Source organism: Pelophylax lessonae (assembly GCF_965119305.1).
Source record: "Pelophylax lessonae genome assembly, chromosome: 12".
Taxonomy (NCBI): domain Eukaryota; kingdom Metazoa; phylum Chordata; class Amphibia; order Anura; family Ranidae; genus Pelophylax; species Pelophylax lessonae.
This window is the reverse complement of record NC_138779.1, coordinates 130,777,948-130,795,925: the sequence shown is the minus strand read 5'-3', so window position 1 is coordinate 130,795,925 and position 17,978 is coordinate 130,777,948.

Sequence of the window (17,978 nt, the reverse complement as noted above, 5' to 3'; positions counted from 1 at the left end):
AATGTTTCATTTTTTTTAAATTGTGTTTGCAAAACCACTGTGACAGAAAAAATTGCACTGATCACCATTTTATTCCCTAGGATCTCTGCATAAAAAACAAAATGTATAATGTTTGGGGATTATAAGTAATTTTCTAGTAAAAAAAAAATACTAAATTAAACTTGTAAATAGAAAGTGCCAGAAAAAGCCTGGTCTATAAGGAGCTCTTATGGCCTGTACTGAAAATGAAGATGGCTGTTTGTTCTACAGGGAGTCTTTTGATTCACTTCCTCTACAGTCCACCAGTTCTGTTGGGTTTGTACACCGGTGGTGGCCAAAAAATTGAAAAGAACTAAAAAAAAAAAAAAGTAACACAAGTTATAAAAATTTTCTAGAAACAAACAATAAAGAGCTCAAGGTGAGTAATCCCCAGGTACACCTTGTTTAGAACAGGGAAAAGGTGCTGACTCTGCATGCATAGCATAAGGAAATGAAGAAGCCTGGACGACCGCACTCCGATATAACTCACATTTATTGAAATGAATAAAATCCACACGGCATCATAGAGGTAAAGGAACAAAAACAGCTGACGGGTTTCACACCTTCACTAGTGCTTACTCATAGCTACCTATAAATAAGCACTAGTGAAGGTGCGAAACGCGTATTTTTTTCCCTGCACCTCTATGATGCTGTGTGGATTTTATTAATTCCAATAAATGTGAGTGCGGCCGTCCAGGCTTCTTCATTTCCTTAAACAATTGTCTCTGGTGCTGTCTACACCTACCCTATCACCCGTTGGCATAGGCCTCTGAGTACTTTTACCTAACTATGGTTCTGCTCTTATACGGTATCAAATTATAGTGTGCCAGGAAAAATAATTCAACTCCTCCATTACCTTTCTTAGAAAATGAGGACATGTGAGCGGCTTTTATTGTCGAGAGAAGATTTACGTAGAATAGATTTCTTGTATTTTTCCACAGCCTCTCCCCATTCTCATCTATCCAAATCCTGCATCCCTCGTGACTGGGAGAAATATTACCCCAAGGATGGTTAATGTTTAATGAAGGCTGTCTCTGAATATTTGTCCTATCTGAATTGTCACAGGTATCACACACTTTGACTTGTGAAGGGGACAGGAGCAGCTGTGTGAGACCTGAGGCATGGCAGATGGTAAGATGAGATGCTGGAGCTCAGCACAAGAAATGACATGCAATGTTGGCACCATTCACAATTGGCTTCTTTACTTTCTAGCCAAGCCGTCTTGCCTTTTTTAAAGTTCTCTACTATAAATTCTGAATTGTTATGTTTTTTCCATTTGCATATTACTGGCATTATATCTGCTAACTGTTCTCTTATTATATATCATGCCTTACAAATAGCGGTTATTGTTGCCCACTTGATGCTTTTCATTTAGTTCTATTACATATGATATTTTTACTAATGTAGCCTGTATACTGAGATGAACCGTGTCTATTCAGTTCAGGGTTATTTTCTGCTTTTACAGGAAATAATCCATTAATTATAATAATACAGATGACATAAAAGCTTTGCTTTATATACTAGTATTTACATTTAGAAGAAATTTAGGATTAAAGATAAGTATTGAAAACAGACAACCCTGAAAATGGCATTGGATTTAAAAAAAAAAACATGAGAAAATGATTTGGCATGGTAACGTACTTTTTGCATTGCAATTCATTCTTTAATAAATTCTAGCACAATAAAAAAAAAATGCTCTGTGCATTGTAAAACATAGAGCTTGTGCTGTTTTTTATGTTGTGAAGCACATTTAAAGCCCATACCAAACTAAATGTGCTGTCCAAAGCAACTAATAAAGTGTATGGTAACCGTGTGGGCTTTAATGTATGCAAGATGTATGTTTTTTGAAGAGTCCACAGCCTCTGAACTCTCTGTAAATATGGCTGATCAACAGAATAAAATGATCCCATCACTACACTGATGGTTACTACTAAAATACACATCAGATCTAAAATTTGTCCATCCCAATAATTATTCTAGGGCCAGTTCACACCAGTAGGTTCCTGTGCGATTCACATGGGATCCAGGTGCATTGCAATTGCAGCCAATTCTTTTGATTAGGCTGAAATTGTGTCGAACAGCAGCAAAAGTTATGAATGCACTACTTTTTTAAAGCGCAGAGCAACCAGATCAAATATAACTTCTGTACCATGCGTTCCAGTGCAGGAAAACACACTTTGCATTTGGGGTGTCGTTAGCATTGCAGTGACAGCTGCAGCAGATCACAAGTGTCGTACGTTTTGAACGCGGTGCAGGGAACGTGCATGAAACTAGCCCTTAGGGTTGATTCACATCAGATGCAGTCCAAGGCATTTTTATTCTGCATCAAAAACATATGCACAGTGTTTTCCATGTATTCCAAAGGCCCTAGTTCACACCCAGAGTTGTATAAAGTACTCGAAACCCATACTTGAGTAAAAGTACAAGTGCTCGATCAAAAAGTCACTTGAGTAGAAGTACAAGTGCTCGATCAAAAAGTCACTTGAGTAGAAGTACTAAAGTATTTAACATTTTTTGTACTTAAGTATTGCAAGTAGTTTTTTTTTAAATTTTGCTACTCAAGTACTGAAAGTAAAAGTACCAGTAGTTTTGAAAAAAAAAATTGCTACTCAAGTACTGAAAGTAAAAGTACAAGTACTGTGTTATGTAGTTATTAAAGAAAGAAGTCAAAAGTTTGAACATCATATTGTTTTTTTATTATTTCAAATGCATCTTTTATTTATACAAACAGTAGCATTTATTTTCGTATGCGCTGATAACACACATGTTTTCAGCTTCATGAATCCTGACATCAACTGTTCTGGCAGTGGTAATGTTTATAATTGTAACGAGTAACTATGCAGCACAAAAAAAAAATATCGGAGTAGAAGTATTGAAATCATCGAAAAAATGTAGTGAAGTAAAAGTGGAAGTAGGAGAAAAAAATTCTAGTCTAGGAAAGTACAGATACCGCCTTTCGGTACTTAAGTACAGTAGTGAAGTAGTTCTACTTAGTTACTATACATCTCTGTTTACACCAGAAAAAAATGCAGCATGTTCCACTATTGTTGACTGCACTGGAAGGCACTGTGCTTTCCAGTGCAGTCAACAATAGTAGAAACACTTGAAAGCTCAGTAGGAGAATAAATTTGTAAAGCTATGTTAAGGTGGCATCCATCCCTAAATTGTTGCAACACAAGGCTATTCCCAGCTAGGGGCTACCTCCAAGAAAAAGACGGGGGAATGGGATGTTGAGGATGCTTAAATGTATATTATATAAGAGTATATATAGATATATAATATAGTAATAGTGAAGCAAAGGATTATATAAAAAATATATATTTTATTACATCAATTCACAAATACAAAAAATGAAGACAAAGAATATCTTGCAAGTATAAAATAACAAAACATGAAAATCCTTAATAAGCCTAATAGAGAACCGAGGGCAAGCAAGGTTCACAAAGTAACATACATGCATATGCACCCAGGAATTAAATATAGGACCCCTACGCATTTCGACTTGAAATAGTCTTCCTCAGGGGGAGCAGTAGTCCAAAGCTCCTCTAACATATATCTGTATATATAGTACAAGAGATACATTAGTTATTTGCATACAATATAATCAAAATCTGAGATATATAAAAAAAAAAAAAGGTTCATGAAAAAGGTACATAATATAGCACATACACTTACATTCATGAGTACATGTTTAGATCCAGATATTTAATCATGTAGATGGTATTAACCTCCCTGTTCAAGGACCGCCGATGGGCCAGCATACCCCAACCCAGAGACCACAAGGGGCAGGGGCAACAAAGAACCGGAGGTGAACTGGTGGAGACACAATGGGGTAGAGGAGAGGGATAGGGACGGGAAGCAGAAAAAGAAAAAGAAAAGAAATTAAAAAAAAAAAGTAAGGGAATGGGCAAAAGGAAAAATATATACGTTGAAGTTTAGTAGAAGAATAGTAGAACATAGTAGAACCTGCTGCATTTTTCTGTATGGAACACACCTAGAACTTGGCAAAATGCATCAAAAACACCCCGAATGCATCAAAAACACACCAGAATGCATATTCCTGCAATTGAGAGGAAGGAAAAAAAGAGGGGAAAAATGCCCTGTACATCAAAAAATGCACATGCAGAAACACACCTGGAATGCAGAAATTGTGGCCCTTACTCAAAGTGGTCCTTACTCAATATTTGTGAACACGGTGCTTCTATGGCAATTGCTGATCAAATGTAGAAAAAACATTTATCGATCAACAATGATATTTAACCATTTCCATTTTTATTGTTGTCTGTGTTCCCATTTCGGAAATTCATCCTCTATACTAGTCCTGGTGATCAATTTCGAAAGGACAACATGGGAAATCCTAAATTGTCTAGATGTTTCTGGGACGGAAATAAAGGGAATAAATTCTCCAATTGGGGACACTTGTTCTAGGTATAAGTATTTAAGTGTCTCTCACTTTGGAGGGATTTCTGTTCACATTTTTTTTTGTCTCGGGGACAGAAAATGAAGTCAAAGTTCCCCAACAATTCACAGGTAGCAACAAAAAAAAAAAAAAGGAAAAAGCACTTTTTTTAAACATGAGTTTTTTTGTAAGAAGATTAAAAAAAAAAAAAAACAGCCGGTGATAATTCCTGGTGCTTCCAGATATGAGGACGCATGTAACCTAGCAGCCAATCGGGTCTAGCACTATCACATGACCAAGGGATTGATGTTTCACTCCCTTAGCTTCCAACACCAGCAAAAACGGGGGATTGTTGTGGCAATTGAGATGGAAGCAGGAACAATGAGGGAACCCTGGCACGCTGAGTATTCAGACAGGGCACGTTGATGATGTTTTTTTTAAAGGAAGGGGAGTAGGATTAAATACAAACAAAGAAAAATAAAATGTGTGAAATGTTTAATTAAAATAAGGAAAATCCAAGTTCTGATAAACAAATTGAAATTTCACTCCTAATATTTTCTAAATTAATATAATTTTTAATGTATACATTTCGTCATAAATTGGGTCCAGTGTGAGCAGATACCAATGCTTCTTCTTTTTAGAAAAGAAAATGTATATTTTTTCTTAAAAATATTTCATTTGTTTAATTTTTTTTTTTTTAAAGAAGCCAGCTTTGTTATAACATTTTAAAATTTGGGGTCAAAGCTAGAATTTATTCTGTTTAAATGTGAGGGAATTTTGTACCATTTTTAGAGAGTACCTTTAAGCAAAACCGTTATTATTTGATTTGGATGCAATGGGGGAGGGGGTAAGCCCTCTGGTAAGGTTGTATTGCTGTCTGTATCGAGTCCATTCAGACTAGCGCGACTTGTCAGTCGACTTGGTCGCCTGACAAGTCACGGTCGGTCACTCGCCATTGAGTAGTACAGGACCCGTTCTAATAGGAGTGACACAAGTCACTCCGACTTAGAAAAAGGGTCCTGTACTACTTTGGGGCGACCTGGAGGCGACTTGAATTGACTTCAATTATATGAAGTCCGTGCAAGTCGCGCCGAAGTCGCGGTGCACACAGGTCGCCCCACAAAGTCGTGTCGCGCTAGTCTGAATGTTATTGAAGAGATTTTCCCCTCCGTCTTGCTGATAAGTAACTCTTTTAATATGGTCCCTATGAGAGACCCTTTGTATGTAATATAAATAATAATAAACATGTAATTAATAAACTGCCCGGGGTTTTAATTCTCCCCTACTCTATCCAGAATTATATAAAAAAATAAATATTTTGGCATCAGATATATTTTACTAAATTAATTATAAGAGAATGATCACTTTTTTTTTTTTTTTTTAATTTGCAGAAAGACGTAGTATGTACATACTATATTGTTTAGTGTTAATAATAACCTGATTCTGGAATCACAGTCTACAGAAAAATGCTTGTATAACATATTGCCATTGGTCTGACATCACATGATATCTGAGGTCTGATATATAAAAGACAGTTTCTTATTAGTGATAGACAAGATAATAGTGACATCCCTTATAGCAGTGATGGTGAACCTTGGCACCCCAGATGTTTTGGAACTACATTTTCCATGATACTCATGCACTCTCCAGTGTAGCTGAGCATCATGGGAAATGTAGTTCCAAAACATCTGGGGTGCCAAGGCTCACCATCACTGCCTTATAGGAATCAATGGAGGACTACCACCTTACGGATGGAGGCAACAATGAAAATAAGGTGTCTCAGGATACTGCAAAAAAACAAGGCAGAAATCCTAAACAGAAAATATTTGGTAAATTGCTTTATAATCAGTTGGAGATCCTTAGAAAAAACTTAGATTAGAGCAGTTTAGAGGAGGATTCTCTGTATTTTTACAAGGGAGGATTGTCCCTTCTTAATATTATTCTTCTATCCTGTAAACTTCATTTTGCACAATAGAAAAAATAGGAAAATACTGCTTCATTAAAAGCAAGTAGGTATCACTACCTTTTTTTTTTTATTCAGAATCTTAGAATAAAAGAAAAGAATATGGTGGTTCAGTGGCTTTATTAGTAGGATAGTTATGTGCCTACACCACCATTTTACAACTAGGGATTATGGGAAATAATAAAAAGATAGCACATATGATGGTTCTACAGATTAACTCGTATACACGGTAGCCGTGGCTATAAATTATTCCTTCCCTGTAGCAAAATTTGTGAAATGACAATTTATTTTGGACAGTGATAACAATAAAACACTAAAGTATATACATAAGTGGTATGTACTAGAACCATATACTGCTCTAATAGCAAAAAAGGGGATGATGGTTTATATTAGGCAGTAATGCCAATAAAACATCAACAAGTACATTATAAGTAGTATCTACTGCTGTAATGAAAAATAAGGGCCCTATTATCCACGTCAATAGCACGCTATAGCTGAAAGATGGCTACAGCGCGTCTCTGTAGTTCTTGGAGGGCGTCCATGGATGTCCTTATAGAACACGCCTCTGGTGGTGTGCATGGGAGCGCCTTTGGACTTTGGACATAGCGGCCCTTTACCATGTGATTAGCTGTGTCCAATCATAGCTGATCCCATGTAAACAAACTTTCCGGTTATCAGCATTCCTTTTCTCACGCACTGTCACTGTAAGAGAGCAGATAACCGGCAAGGCTGACAGGGCACATTTACACTGATAATCAAGGCACTGATCATCAGTGCCCTGGTTATCACTGCAGGCCCATCAGTGCCAATCAGTGCCCATCAGTGCAGCTTATCATTGCCCATCAGTGCTGTCTATCAGTGCAGTCTTGTCAGTGCCTCCTTATGAGTGCCCACCATGGCAGCTTATTAGTTTCCATCAGTGCCATCTCATCAATGCTACCTCATCAGTGTCAACTCATCAGTGCACATCAGTGCAGGCTTACCAGTGCCCATCAGTGCAGCCTTACCTGTACCCATAAGTGCAGCCTCACTAATGACCATCAATGCAGCCTCACGAGTATCCATCAGTGCTATCTCCTCAGTGCCCATCAGTACCACCTCATCAGTGCACATCAGTGCATCCTCATCGGTGCAGCTTCACTAGTTCCCAACAGTGCAGCCTTACCTGTACCCATCAGTGCAGCCTCACCAGTGCCTATCAGTGCAGTTTTACCAGGACCCATCAGTGCAGCTTCACTAGTCCCCATCAGTGCAGCCTCACAAGTATGAATCAGTGGACATCAGTGCCACCTCATCAGTGGACATCAGTGCAGCTTCATCAGTGCAGCTTTACCAGTGCCCATCAGTGCAGCCTCACTAGTATCCATCAGTGCAGCCTCACCAGTGCCCATCAGTGCAGCCTCATCAGGGCACATCAGCAAAGGAGAAAAATTACTTAATTGCAAAATTTTAAAACAGAAACTAGGAAAAACTGTTTTTTTTTTTAAAATGTTCTGTTTTTTTTTAGTAAAAAAAAGAAAAAAGAAAAACAGTGGTGATTAAACACCAAAAGAAAGCTATATCTGTCTCAAAAAAATTATAACAATTTCATATGGGTACAGCGTTGCATGATTGGACAAGTGCAATTGTCATTTAAAATGCAACAGCACTGAAAGCTGACATTTTCCCTAGGCAGGAAGGGGGTTAAAGTGTCCAGTATTGAAATGGTTAAAGGGGACTTTGGTAGCTTTGTTTGTATAGCTATGTTATTTTGTTGCTGAAATGTTATTTGATGTTTTTTTTTTTTATCTTTTACGCTAACCCAGGATTAAAGATGCCTTTTGTCATTCGCATTTTCTCTTACAAATTGTGTTATTTTTTCATTTTTGTTAATGGGATTGAAGTGCATTTGCTTTGACTATATACCCTGTTTAACCTGGATGCATGACTACTCCTCTAACCAGCTGTAGCAATTAAAGTTTATATGTAACAAGAGATTTTATGCCTTGGTAGTCTGCAACAGGGATTAGTGTACCCATCAATCCTACAGCCTGACATAAGGAAAATCTGTTTAAATCCATAAAACTGGGCAAACGCAGAGTAAAGGTATACATTAGACTCAAGAAAGGACATACAGTCTGCCACAGTTATGAGTGTGGGATTAACATTACAAACATTAGCATCGATCTGCACCATATGGTTGATTATATATTAAATTACTAGGAAACAGACATTATCTGCCTGTACAATGCATTGGCCCTGTCTGTGGTAGGCATTATATCACCATCTATAGTCAGCAACAGCTGCCAGTTGCCTTATTTTTCCTCCGAGTGAATGCTGCTGCTTTTTTACCTGGACACTGCAGTCAACAGTTCATTATTTACACCTAGATTATGTTTTATTACATTAAAATCAGAATATGATACTGAAAACTCCTGAAAATGACTGTAATACGAAAGATATTTGTGAATTTTTTACATTTCCAACCACTTTTTTTGTGACGAATTCTCTTTATTTATTACGTATATCTTTACAGACTTTTTTTTTTTTTTACAGACACGCTAGGAGACACAGAAAACAGATTCATCTATGGTAAGTCTGAATGAGATATAAAATACAGCAACATATAATCGTATACAACGGATTTCCATGCTGCAGTACCTAGATTGCTAAGCAAAGACATTTCCAAGCGTCTTATTCTAGTTGCTACTTTTGTAGGCACGTGATTTCAAATCAACATTTACTCTACATTATCACTGGCAAATGATTGCTCATTTTTTAAACCGTGGGAATATAGAGCCATATTTGATTAAGGATATGCATGAAAGCATCGATCTATGCGTGGACAACAAAATTGCATCATCGCAGTATTTCCTTTTGTGCCTGCGATCTGTGTGGACATATGAACACGCACTGCAACCGATATATACCAAACTTATTGGAAGGTGTAGTTTGGAGTGTACGTTCCAGTGTCTGAATATTTGCCTATTAGCCGGCATGTTAGGGCATTGTACCTGCAGGGGTAGCTGCTGTGTTGTTGTTGGTTACGTCCTCCATGTTCCCCATTAACTCATTGGGCGCCAAGTACTGGGTCACACATGAGGCCTACACCATTAAGGTTCTTCTGGGCTACGTTAGGCATTTTGTTACAGGGTCACTTTACACACACACGGGGTACCTTTACTTTGTGCTGTCTTCACAAATGCCCTGGGACAAGGCTGAGATGAATCTACACCATGTACACTGCACTGCAACTGTTCCCCAGTTAACGCGGTTCCCTGTGACAATGTACACCTTCACAGTAACTTGCATTCTGCAGGGACATGCTGAGTCAATGTTCACAACCACCTGTCCAGCATTTTCCACAACAGTCCTGTGACAGACTGCCCAGCACCCAGCCTTGAAGCCTCCGCCAATATACAGCTTCCTCCACTCTGGAACCAGGTATTATAGCTGAGAATTGCACCCAAGAACTAGACTACACTAGTTTAGGTGCAAATTGGAACTGACTTTATTGTAAACTCGTACAGAATATATACCACACGAAATCAGGTAACAGCTTGATCACGTTATCCTAAACAATGCAAATTGTAAACAGTAACATCAGTACATATAATGAAAAGCTAACATAAATACCTAAACACTCCGCAATAGTTTGGTAATGAGGTGAAGTGGACACAATACTAGAAGAAAGACAGAAACAATAGGTGACTCAATTAGCAATGGTAATTCACACCTAGATCACACATAACAGCAGAAGACAACAACATCAGGTTGTCTAAGCTGATTATATTAACATCTATTCTGAGTCTCTAAATATAGGAAGGGAGGGGAGGGTGAAGCAGACATTGCTGGTTTGGGCACAGAGGCCTCAAATCTGTATCTGGGTCTTAGGTTCCCAGAGTCTGTGTGTTTAGGGGAGACATGGACCCGAACCTAAAGCAAAACCCCTCGAAGGGTTCTCCAGGCATACACCTCCCAAAGAACAGAGCCCCCCTCAAAAGCCAGGGCCCATAGCCAGTAGGCAAGGGGCTACCCTGCAGTCCCCTCCAAAATCCCATGTCTTGGGTGGATCTGTCCTAATTCCCCAGTAGTGGAGAGGGCCCCGCCGTGCACTCTACTGGACTCCTGAACCTCCGTACCTTTGTACAGGATAAGCATCATCTGCGTTGCAATCCACTCCAGTTGCTATGGGAGGCAGACCGAGGAAGTGCCAACAAAATTTTCCTCGCTGCTAGAGGCCGTGCCACCTATAACAAGTACACACTATTGACAGGCTGTTTGTTAAAGTTCCGTTACTCTTGGCAACAACTTATGTCTTCACATTACTCCACTGTACCCTGATGTCTTTCCACCCCAATGCGTTAAAGACCAACTCAAGTGTGTGTTCTGGTTACTGGATACACCTCTTTAATGACTTCATACCAGACAAGTACAACTTTTCAATACTTTATTTGGAAAAATGCAAATGAACAGTCCAACACACAAATGCAAGGTATTTCCACTGTCCCCACTCCTAAATACAGGCTAGCGTGCTGCCCCAGGATACCGGAAAGAATTCAGTCCAGTAATTATAAGTCCCTCAGAGGCATTTCTCCAGCACTGGCGTCTGCAGGGCGAATCCCAGGTTAAAAGTCTCTGTTTAAGGCCATGACAGGTGACATTCTCCTACTCCTATGCAGAGGCGGCTCTAGGCTTTGTGAGGCCTTAGGCAGAATTTAGACATGAGGCCCCACTCACCCCCTTTGCAGAGGTCAAAGAGGTTGTAAACTCGTTTAATTTTTTTTTTTTTTTTTTACAACCTGAAAGACAAACACATAATGAGCTAGTATGCATCGCATACTAGCTCATTATGAAATACTTACCTTACAACGAGCCCCCGCCGTGCTGTCCGCTTACCTGTATGACGGGCGACATGTTCAGTCGCCCGTCTTCCGGGATCGCGGCATCTGGCCATCTGATTGGCCGGAGCCGCGGTGACGTCACGGCACGGGACTCTGAAGGAACGGCACCAGTGGCCGTTCCTTCAGAGCGCATGCGCCAGTGACGTCACTGGCTGCATGTAAGGTAAATATCTCCTAAACGGTACATGTTTAGGAGATATTTACAGTACCTATAGGTAAGCCTTATCATAGGATCACCTATAGGTACAAGTTACAGAGGAGGGTTTACTTCCTCTTTAAGGAAGAACCCAGAGGCTGATTACTGCTGCTTGTGTGGGTGGGATGTGTACTGTGGCAATCACATGGGATGAATAGGAGAGGGATGGGACTGGGAACCATGGGGTTGGGGAGAAGGAGGAGGGAGTAAAAAGGGGGGAGTGGGAAGATGAGGAGGGATGGGTAGAGGAAAACCGGAGTGAAACTGGGGGATCCTGGTCTGTATAGCAATAAAAAAGAAGGATTTGTACTCGCATGAGGGGGACGGACAGGGGGACAGACAGGGAGACAGGGGGACAGACAGGGAGACAGGGGGACAGACAGGGAGACAGACAGGGGGACAGGGAGACAGACAGGGAGACAGACAGGGGGACAGATGGACGGACAGACGGACAGGGGGGACAGACGGACAGACAGGGGGACAGACGGACAGACAGGGGGGACGGACAGACAGGGGGGACGGACAGACAGATGGCCAGGGGGACAGAGAGGGAGACAGGGGCACAGAAGGGGGGACAGACGGACAAGGGGACAGACAGACAGCCAGGGGGACAGAGAGGGAGACAGGGGGACAGACGGACAGATAGAGGGACAGACGGACAGCTAGGGGGAACAGATAGACAGATAGGGGGATGGACCGACAGATAGGGGGGACAGACCGACAGATAGGGGGGACAGACCGACAGATAGGGGGGACAGACCGACAGATAGGGGGGCAGACGGACAGATAGGGGGACAGATGGACAGAGAGGGGGACAGATGGACAGATAGGGGGACAGGCGGACAAATAGGGGGCAGACGGACAGATAGGGGGACAGATGGAGGGACAGACAGACAGATAGGGGGGAGCAGACAGATAGGGGGACAGACGGACAGATAGGGGGACAGATGGACAGATAGGGGGAGAGACGGACAGATAGGGGGAGAGACGGACAGATAGGGGGACAGACGGACAAAAGGGGGACAGACGGACAAAAGGGGGACAGATGGACAGATAGGGAGACAGGCGGACATATAGGGGGACAGACGGACAGATAGGGGTACAGATGGACAGATAGGGGGACAGGCGGACAGATAGGGGGGGCAGACAGATAGGGGGAGAGACGGACAGATAGGGGGACAGATAGGGGGACAGACGGACAGATGGGGGGGACAGACGGACAGATAGGGGGACAGACGGACAGATAGGGGGACAGACGGACAGATAGGGGGACAGACGGACAGATAGGGAGACAGGTGGACATATAGGGGGACAGATGGACATATAGGGGGACAGATGGACATATAGGGGGACAGATGGACAGATAGGGGGACAGGCGGACATATAGGGGGACAGATAGGGGGACAGATGGACAGATAGGGGGACAGGCGGACATATAGGGGGACAGACGGACAGATAGGGGGACAGACGGACAGATAGGGGGGGGCAGACAGATAGGGGGAGAGACGGACAGATAGGGGGACAGACGGACAGATAGGGGGACAGACGGACAGATAGGGAGACAGGCGGACATATAGGGGGGACAGATGGACAGATAGGGGTACAGATGGACAGATAGGGGTACAGATGGACAGATAGGGGGATGGATGGACAGATAGGGGTACAGATGGACAAAAGGGGGACAGATGGACAGATAGGGAGACAGCCGGACATATAGGGGGACAGATGGACAGATAGGGGGACAGATGGACAGATAGGGGGACAGATGGACAGATAGGGGGACAGGCGGACAAATAGGGGGGCAGACGGACAGATAGGGGGACAGGCGGACATATAGGGGGACAGACGGACAGATAGGGGGACAGACGGACAGATAGGGGGGGGCAGACGGACAGATAGGGGGGGGCAGACAGATAGGGGGACAGACGAACAGATAGGGGGACAGACGGACAGATAGGGGGACAGACGGACAAAAGGGGGACAGATGGACAGATAGGGAGACAGGCGGACATATAGGGGGACAGATGGACAGATAGGGAGACAGGCGGACATATAGGGGGGACAGATGGACAGATAGGGGTACAGATGGACAGATAGGGGGACGGATGGACAGATAGGGGGACGGATGGACAGATAGGGGGACAGACGGACAAAAGGGGGACAGATGGACAGATAGGGAGACAGCCGGACATATAGGGGGACAGATGGACAGATAGGGGTACAGGTGGACAGATAGGGGGACAGATGGACAGATAGGGGGACAGATGGACAGATAGGGGGACAGGCGGACAAATAGGGGGGCAGACGGACAGATAGGGGGACAGGCGGACAAATAGGTGGACAGACGGACAGATAGGTGGACAGACGGACAGATAGGGGGACAGATGGATAGATAGGGGGACAGATGGGCAGATAGGGGGACAGATGGGCAGATAGGGGGACAGATGGACAGATAAGGGTACAGGTGGACAGATAGGGGGACAGATGGACAGATAGGGGGACAGATGGATAGATAGGGGGACAGATGGGCAGATAGGGGGACAGATGGACAGATAGGGGGACAGATGGACAGATAGGGGGACAGATGGACAGATAGGGGTACAGGTGGACAGATAGGGGGACAGATGGACAGATAGGGGGACAGATGGACAGATAGGGGGACAGGCGGACAAATAGGGGGACAGATGGGCAGATAGGGGGACAGGCGGACAAATAGGTGGACAGACGGACAGATAGGTGGACAGACGGACAGATAGGGGGACAGACGGACAGATAGGGGGACAGATGGGCAGATAGGGGGACAGATGGGCAGATAGGGGGACAGATGGACAGATAGGGGGACAGATGGACAGATAGGGGGACAGATGGACAGTTGGGGGACAGATGGGGGGACAGATGGACAGATAGGGGGACATACCATTTGGCTCTCATAAGAAGCATGAAGCAGCTGCAGAAGCACTGAGCATTTTTTCAATTGAATAGTGTTTCCCATATTAATTAACAGACTTTTCAATGGTATTACTTAAATATTCAGGACTGAGTCACACTGCTGGCGGCGGGCTGGCTGCCTCTTGGACAGGACAGACAGACCTTGTTGTTTTGTGGTCAGTCACTCACTCTCCTCCAGCTCCAGTCCCGACTTACCTTTCGTTTTCTTGGTCTGCCCTTCTCTTCTTCTCCTCATGGTACTGAAGCCGGGAGAATGCAGGGGAGGGGCTACGTGACATCACATCGTGATGTCAGCGCTATCCAGGACCATGATTGGTCGAATACAGGAGCAAGAGGCGGAGACTCAGTGCAGCATCAGCCAGCAGCCCAGAAGAAACTGATGTGAGTGCCGTGCGTGCGGGGCCTAGCTGGAGTAATGCTATTGCTTGCTACAATACAGTCTAGCCAGCACGTAGCGCCGCTGCGCCGGCAATGTTGCGGAATGCGGAGTCGGTCTTGCGGATGTGGCCGCCGCCGCCGGCGACCTGCCGTGTAGTAATTCATGATCTCAGTATAAAAAAATAAAAAATTATTGGGAAGGATGCGAGGCCCCTTTAAGTGCGAGGCCTTCGGCGGCCGCCTTACCGGCCTAATTAGAGAGCCGCCTCTGCTCCTATGGGTCTCTTTGTCTGTCTCCATCCCTTATGGCTCTCACAACCCAAGGTTGCACTGGAACTCCTTGGTTTCTGTCTGTTGTAGACTCTGTCCTACAAGACCGACTGACTGATTGACTGTGAACCAGACCACTGTCCCATTTTTATATCACACAGGGTAAGTGGGCCAGACCCAGACAGGAAGCTGCCAAAAAGACCAAAAGATCAGTCACAGCATTAATCCTAACTCTCCCAGCCGGGACAGCACCTACTGACTGCTTCAACCTGCATACTTGCTGGATAGGTTGTGGTGTGCCTTAAAGTGCAACTCCACTTTCTATTATGTTAGTTATCTAGGCTTCCAGAAAGTAAGGCAATAACTATTCTTCATTTACTCCTCACTTTTACTGTCTATTTCTCTGTGAATAAAGCTGCCAAATTCTCTTCACACCACGTGCCCCTGCCCCCATAGTTCTGCAGGCTACACGGGTGACATAACCATCTTGAGGCTACAAGTTGGTGTTACGAGTGGAGATGTTACGTTATTACTTTCTGGCATAGGAACACCCACTAATACTATCAAGCTGTTGCTGGCTGAGTGGTGTGAAGCAATGTGGGTGAAGACATAGGAACAAGCATTAGGTACTTGACACAGTTCCTCCAGCTGGCATCAACAACGTCTTGAAAAGAATTTATTGGTTTATACTAAAAGAAAGGAAATAGTTTCAGGAGTCAGAAAAATGTCCACCTTCATCAGGGCTTCAGTTACAATAAGAACCTTGAATGGACTCAGAATAGAGCTTTCCTCTGTGAATCTATGTAGGGAAGCTAATTGCTGAATCAGTATAGTTATTGGCCAGCAGTATCTGCATTAGCAATCAAGAACAATCCCAAAAACGCGTTGGCTGTGCGTTATTATAAAAGAATACATTAATTTGTCTTATCTCTTACCTTTCTGGGTAATATCCAAATGGTGGGTAGCCTTATCTGTTGTGAGCAGCCTAACCTGAACCTGATAGCTCTGTGTGTGAACTCAAATGAAAGTCTCAGCAACTCCTGGATGCTTTTTTTTTTTCATCTATGTATCATGAGACCTAAATTCACTGAGGGCGAAGTGACGCTGGCACCTACCTGATCGTTCTTTCCAGAGGCTGGGCATACCTGTACTTAACAGAAAATCCAATTCAATTTACAATTTTTACTGAGGTTGGGGAAAGGAAGTATTGAGAAAAATGTAAGACTATCCCAGAGTTAAACTTTAAGAGCCCATTCACACAGGGGCGACACGACTTGCCGGGGCAACCTGTGAAGTCGGTGCACAGCGTCCACCGCAACCTCGGCGCGACATGCATGGACTTCATATCATTGAAGTCAATGCAAGTCGCCTCCAGGTCGCCCCAAAGTAGTACAGGACCCTTTTTCTAAGTCGGAGCGACTTGTGTCGCTCCTATTAGAACGGGTCCTGTGCTAATCAATGGCAGGCGACCCACCGCCGCTTGTCAGGTGACCAAGTCGCCTGACAAGTCGCGCTAGTGTGAATGGGGACTAATTAGAATAAGTTTGTTTTAGAGATTTTTTTATGTGCATCTCAAGTAGGAGCACAACCACATCAAGTGCATACTGATATAATTATAGATGATAATAAAAAATAACAGTAAAAGTAAAAAGCCATAGTGCATGCTGTGCTTGGGTTATCAAATTTTGCCACTGTGCCACTGGGGGTTGATTTACTAAAACTGGAGAGTGAAAATCTGGTGCAGCTCTGCATAGAAATCAATCAGCATCTAACTTCAGCTTGTTCAATTAGGCTTTGAAAAAAAAAAAAACAGGAAGCTGATTGGTTACTATGCAGAGCTGCACCAGATTTTACACTCTTCTTGCTCTTATAAATCAACCCCATTGTGTTCATGTGTCACAACACATTTCCTTTTTTTGCTCTGAATGTGAAGTCCATTAAAGCCAATGGGAATCAAACATTAACAAAATAGCAACGGGAATTTTCTAGGCCCGGGATTGTCAACATGGCACGGGGGCTTGGCACTGGACTTGGGTAACAAGTACCAAAGAAAAAAAACTCAGTTTTGCAGGGAAAAGCAATTTAATACTGCTTAAAGGACAACATTGAAACCTGCCTGTGAAGTACAATGTATACCACTAACTACAGAAAAACTGACATTTTCAAAGAAAAAAAAAAAAAAAGGTGTTTAACCACTTCAGCTCCGGAAGGTTTTGCCCCCTTAATGACCAGGCTGTTTTTTGCAATTCGGAACAGCGTTACTTTAATGAAAAATTGCGCAGTCTTGCAACGCTGTACCCTAATATAATTGATGTCCTTTTTTCCCCACAAATAGAGCTTTCTTTTGGTGGTATTTGATCACCTCTGCAGTTTTTAGATTTTGCGCTATAATCAAAAAAATAGTGACAATTTTGAAACAAAAAACACCTTTTATTTTTACTTTCTGCTATAAAACATCACATTTTTTTATCAGTTTAGGCCAATTTGTATTCTGCTACGGGACTGCAACATTGTGATCGGACCCCTAACTGACCCTTTTTGACACTTTTTGGGGACCAGTGACATTAATACAGTAATCAGTGCTAAATAATATGCACTGTTACTGTATAAATGAGACTGGCAGGGAAGGGGTTAACACTGGTGGTTATCAAAGGTGTTAATATATGCCTGTTGGTGCTTACTGACTGAGGGGGGGGGGGGGTTCTGTGACAGGCACAGAGAGATTGGGGTTGTAGCTTAGCTGAAACTCCTGATCTCTCCCTGCCTGTCTGACAGAAGACTCGCCTGCTTTGTTTACATAAGCAGGCGGATCTTCTGTCAGTTTCTCTGACGATTGTGGGAGGCCAGGGGCAATCACCGCCGATCCTCCCGCGGCCTGCCTCCCGCTGTGTCTAAACACAGACCGTGACCGCTTGCACAAAG